Source organism: Oryzias latipes, chromosome 19 (assembly GCF_002234675.1).
Source record: "Oryzias latipes chromosome 19, ASM223467v1".
In the NCBI taxonomy this organism is placed as follows: Eukaryota; Metazoa; Chordata; class Actinopteri; order Beloniformes; family Adrianichthyidae; genus Oryzias; species Oryzias latipes.
Genome location: NC_019877.2, coordinates 11,545,039 through 11,551,038, shown reverse-complemented (window position 1 = coordinate 11,551,038; position 6,000 = coordinate 11,545,039). Strand labels below are relative to the sequence as shown.

At 40.0% G+C, this 6,000-nt stretch overlaps 1 protein-coding gene across 1 annotated transcript in view; it reads left to right on the top strand.

Annotated features, from left to right (window-relative positions):
• Positions 1-1,984: 1,984 nt before the first annotated feature.
• Positions 1,985-6,000, top strand: part of chst15 (carbohydrate sulfotransferase 15) — a 35,040-nt gene continuing 31,024 nt past the window's right edge. Inside the window, exon 1 of the mRNA XM_023949652.1 lies at positions 1,985-2,205. The gene's annotated coding sequence lies outside the window, so the exon portion shown is untranslated. The remainder of the gene's footprint in view (positions 2,206-6,000) is intronic.

Below are 6,000 nucleotides of genomic sequence, written 5' to 3'. Positions count from 1 at the left end.
CTATACAGTTACAAATATCACAGAGAACTCCTGTTTTATTCCAAGGAAGTTTGTTCTCTGTTCAAAATTTGTTGAGCTGTCAATCTAATTTATTTGGATTAAATAACCTTTAAGCATTTGCCTCAAAAATGGGCAATTTGACCTGTAGTACAGTTAAATGCGGTGATCCATGGAGATAAGTAAAAGCTATAAACTATTTTTTATCGCTTTTATTTAATTTTATTAATAAGGGAAAGTTTTCATTTCACATTAAAGCCCACATAAATCTATTGGAATACTTCAATCTGCAGAGCTGCGTTCTATCCAGAAAGTTCAGTCACACACTTTATAAAGGTCTATTCCAGATGTTTTTAATCTTTGGATAGTAAAGACTTGCTGTGTATTTTTAGTTGTTGTTTGGAGTAGTTGCCCTCATCTTAGGCTATTCCGCAGCTGTTTCCATTCTGATGCCCAGAGAAAGTTGAAATAGTTGCTAAAATAAAACTAGGAATTGGCATGGCCTATTAGCTCAGTTAGAGGAAAATAAATTAGATTTGGGAACGTTGTCAAAATGTGGCAGAACTGGCTTAGATGCAGATGGCTGCAACAAACTGATTAGAAGGCACTGATGTTATTGACTGGAAGCAGAAACTGATTAAAAAAGTCACTCCCATAGAGAACAAGGGGGGGGGGGGTGGCTGTTGTCCTTGTAATGACAAATTTTGACATTTGTAATAAAATGTTGAGTTGAACTTTGACAGTGAAAACAGCTGTTGAGTTACTTTTGATTACTTTTTTGTGCGTGCTATTGTTAAAAAATGAGTGATGATAGAAAATGTAAAAATGCATAGAGATGCTCTGAACTTGGCTAAAATGAAATCTTTTGTAGACGTTTATGTTTAACCCTTGTGCTATCTTGTGCTATCAAAGGTGGATAAAGGTGGAAATATTTCATGTAATCCATGGACACCAGTGAAGATCACAAATCATTGAAGAAAAAAGGTTCAGAGCACTGTCTAGTGGGTCTAGATGACCCAACTCCCAATGTTAAAGTGCCTAGGATAGCACAAGGGTTATAGGCAATTCTCCAACACTTTCTTGATGTTGTTAGTTTTTTTTAAGCTAAGCATCCATTACCAGTACAAGGCAGATCTAAAACCGACAGTGCTTTACAGATATGCATTTAGATAAGACAAAATGATGAATAAAAAAAAATAGTCAGGAACTACAACTTTTGCAACCTTTAATGCTAAAGTTTAACCTCATTGAGAACCGAAAAGTCCCACTTCATTCTTAGGATAAATACAATTTGTGGCCATTAAGCCTTTTGTTTATAAAATGTAGCTTTTTAAAATTTGAAATAACATGTATAACAGATTTAATTAATTTTACTTTTGACAGTAGCACTTACAAGTTCCTTTCATAATAAAATACATCCTGTGTCAACTTACTAACTAACCAATTTTTGCAAAGCCTTTGGATTTTTCTTTCAAGCCAAATAACCACAATGGAGGAATAAAATAGACACACGTGGCCTCAGGCTGCAGACCCCTGTTTTTTGACAAAACTCTTTTAACTCCACAGAGTGAAAAAGTTAAATATCACTTATATGATGAATTCATACTACAGCTCAAAAGAGGTGTGCACTACAAATAAGTGTTTATCCCACACCAGGTGAATTGGAGATTTCCTTTTAAGCTATTTTTAGCAAAAAATATATTAAAAAAAAAGATAACATTTACTTGTTTTTGATAATATAAATGATGCAAATAAAAATTAAGGATCTTATGTACTATGACTTATTTGTTTTCAATATGGAAATTCATTAAATGAATCAATTCAAGTCATATTCATAATAACCTTTGTTTACTTGTTATGATTTTAAGTTAGATTTATTTTTTAAAATCCAGTTGTAGACTTTTGCCTTTTATTCGAGAGGATGTGTGAATCTTGTGATGATGATGATCGTGGGGGGTGGGTGAGGTGCAGTTCCCTCCCCCGTTCGCACCCTCTCCACCAGCGAAGCCGGAGACGCGGAGGCTTCCGCAGCTCACAGCGACACCTCCACCCGTGCGTCACGGCAGAGACGCGTCCCTGCCGGACATGGAGGAACATTGATGCGCATCAGATGAAAAGGTTTACGCAGATTCCGCTGAAGGATGGAAACACCGGCGCCGGGAAGTTCCTTAATCCGGTTGTGAGCGCTTTCAGGGAGTGAAACTCACGGTAGGTTGAATGCTGTCTGTTTGCGTCAAGCAGCGTCTGAACGGCTCCTCATTTGGATGAAGTTCGAGCCCCGGGTTTGTACTGCGGGTCTCTGGGCTTGGGGGAGCGTGCGCACACATGGAAAAGTTTTTGGCTCATTTTGGATGTGCGCGTTTGTGTGCGTCCTCTCCATAGCCTCAACGCGGAGACAGACAACCCTGAAATAACGGACTCCTTTCAGAGAAGAGGCGCCTGCTGCTCTCATAGGGAATGAATAGCTCCCTATGTATTCAAATCGAGCATTTAAAACATTTGATTTAGTAAAACTCACACATATACTATAATATATATTTTTTTGATGGAATCTGATTTGAACACATTTTGACTTAAGATGTGATTCATGCAAAAAGGTTGCAGCATCCAAGGATAGAAGGTTTTAGCTTCCCCACCAGATGCAGGATTTTCAGCCAAAACAAAAGGGGTTTCTTCTGACCAATGAGAGCAGGAAAAGCCCCCCAGAGGAACTGAATGGTCCACGTAAAAAACAACAATCTAAAACTTATTTTTTTTAGTTTAAATAAATGTATCAGGTATTTACATCTCACTTTCATACTGGAATCATGGCACATTTCTGATGAAGTCATCATGCACCTACTCAGCAATCTTTCCCAAAATCATAAACTTTACATTCATTGAACTGGCTTTGAAAGCAACCGATGGATACGTGCAATCAGGATGCAAATATGACGGCAGGCTATTTAGAAATGTCATAAAATATACAGCACCTAACTTTAAATGTGCTCTTTGCTAAACATTTAAGAAGTTAACACAAATTTTAAAATGCTGCAAGTTGATGAATCTCACTTCTGGAATTTCACTTGTGGAATTACAAAAAATAGTGCGTTTGCATTTTCAATCAAATCTTCACATTTAATTCACTTCAAATGACTCAAATTTACCCAGCAAATAAAAAAACAGCAAAACTGTAAGTCCTTCTTGTAATTGTATTAGGTCAATTTCTTCCCCCTTTTGTAAACACAGGAAAGACAAACATGTCGCCACCCTTTCCTCTGCCGCAGATAAGCAGTGAGCGGACAACAAAGTGAGTGATAAAGAAGCAAATAGGAAAGATTTGTTCACACAGATTTCTGGGTAAAAGTGGGAGTGTATTGCCACTAAGTGAATTGGTGCATGTTGATGGAGACTTGTTGATGGAGTAAATGTTTTTTGTGCATTGCTTTGCCACATCTATAATGAGAACACTTAACAGTTTTTAATTCTAGGATATGTTTTTATATTTTCTATTTAAAAGATTTCTATACAGAAAGCTTAAAGACACAGTTTTAAGAAAATCGTGTTTTAGGTGTTCTTAACATGTGCTTGGGGTAGTTTTCTAGTGATGGATGATATATAAATAAAATGAAGCTTTAAATTGCATTTCAGAGTATTTCTTTGTTCAAATTGTTTGCAAATCAGGAACAGATGAATAAATGTCGTTGGAAAAAGCGTGTTGGTGTGGTCTAGAAGCTACAAGCAGGCTCCCTACTCCACTCCTTGTAAACTAGATCTATATACGTCTTTGTTTTTCTTGTCTGAGCTGGAATCTGGCTCAAAACTTTACGGCTGGATAGCTCCAACATTGCTTGCCATTTTTGTTGCACCGCTAATGTTAGGTTGGGGTTGTGAGAGGCTGTAAGTTAGTGGGAGAGAGTGTAAATAAACAGATGATGGGAAGTGGGGTTGGGCTTACTACGCAGCTACAGTCTCTCCTACAACTCAGAGGGTGAATTTCTAATGAATTGCCGCCAATCTGTAGAAACTATGTCCTAGAAATTGATACTGGTTTCATGATTTTGGCTAAAACGGCATAATCACAATAACAAGACCTCTGGGAAAGCTTTGAAAATAGCTCAAAAGATGATCGGAGTGGCACCTAAAGTCTCATAGAGTCAAACCGGGCGTTTGATAAAGGACACATTTAATCAGTTCATGTTTTTCTACTGATATGAACATACGTTTTGCATATCCTGAGAAAAATTTGCAGCATTCTCCAAGTCATTTAAGTCTATGTGGGCAGCTGAGACACACAGTGGGCGCTATGAATGTGGCGAGGATTCTGTCTCTCGTTACAATATATTATTATCCAGATGGTGGGATGGCTGATTAGGATGATTTACACAGGGTGTAGCGTGCGTGGCCTCCAGCAGGCACGCTTTGTTTTGCTTGTGCTCATTTCATCTCTCCCACAGCAGATTTCTGTGGAGTGGCTGAGTCACTTTGATGAATTGCTCTGTCCGACACGAGTGGAGCCGCAGAGCTTCGCTCCCTCCAGCCTTACTGTTGGCTTCATTGTCCATAGTAGTTCAATGAAGTATTAATTTACAAAAAAAGTACACCGAACTGCGAATGGAAGAGGGTTCACGCCATAGCTCAGGGGTCGGGAACCTATGGCTCGCGAGCCATATATGGCTCTTTTGATGGTCACATGTGGCTCGCAGACAAATCTTTAATTATAGTTTTTTTTTTTTTCATTAGACCAGTCCTTCTCGGGCGCGATGCGATGCCAGAGGCGCGCAGTAGTAGCGGTGCTTAGAGAGAGAAATCTGCGCCAGCGCTATCAGTTACTATTATCTATTATTTCACAGAGTTTGTACCAGCCGGAAACCTGTGAATTGACGTGCCTAAAACTACGCGCTCCCGTCTCTGAGAAAGAGCGCGCAGATGCGGGGACGGGATGTGTGAGGGAGAAAGCAGAGGGTGGGGGTGAGGTGTTGTGGGGACAGGCAGCAGGTGAATCGCGCAGGGATTGTAAAAACGTAAAACCCGCTTCCCGTCACTCACTGCAGCGTGTGAGAGTGTGTCTGGCTCCCCGTCTGCATGTGAGCAGTCTGTCTCACATCTACAGAACATTCAGACCTACGATCACGTTTGAAGTCTCAACGCCTGAACGAAGCAGAAACTCACCACGTATCATCAACCAAACTAGACCATCAGCAGAACTACCACGAGAAATACTCATCATTTATTAGCAACAGAATAACAATGTTATTAAAAAGAATCCACAGACTTATTGTACTTTAATAATGTTGAAATTACATCAAATGCACACATTCATTTGTATATTTAGTTTTAAACAAATTGTCGCGGACTGAGTTGGATGGCTGTTGGGCCGCGTTAAAAGTTCTGGAGTTCATTGAACGCGTCAAGCAGAGATCTGATTGGCCCTCAGTTCTGTCGCTCAGGCTGTTGTTAGGTAGTTTGGACCAATGGGGTTCAGCTATGGGCCGAATAAAGGAAATGGGAGGGCTGCAGCGGGAGCAGGGGAATAGAAAGTTGGGAGAAGCGCTCTCGTGTCGGCGGGAGAGATTCAGGAGTTGCTGAAAGAATTGAACGGCGTTTGTTGCGGTCTGCAGTAATCGGAATAAAGAACTTTAAAAGAGGTTAAGTCTCCGTGCCTCAGTGTGGGGAAGGGACACTACATTATTGTATGGCTCTTTCGAAATTACATTTCAAAATATGTGGCATTTATGGCTCTCTTGGCCAAAAAGGTTCCCGACCCCTGCCATAGCTCTTCTCCCAGTTATGAAAGCAAGGCTTTCTGTCAGACTCTGATTTTGTTGAAATGGAATCACAGCGTCACAGTTCAGCTCTCCAGATGAACTCTTTCTTTTTAAATCTGGCCACCAGAAATTGCTGTGGCGATGCTTCCTCCAATAACAAAGCAGCTGTTGACTTTTAATTACAGCTGCACAAAGAGTGGAAGGCTTTGTTACTGAAATGTTTTTTTGGACAATTCTCGCGGGAAGATCACAGACC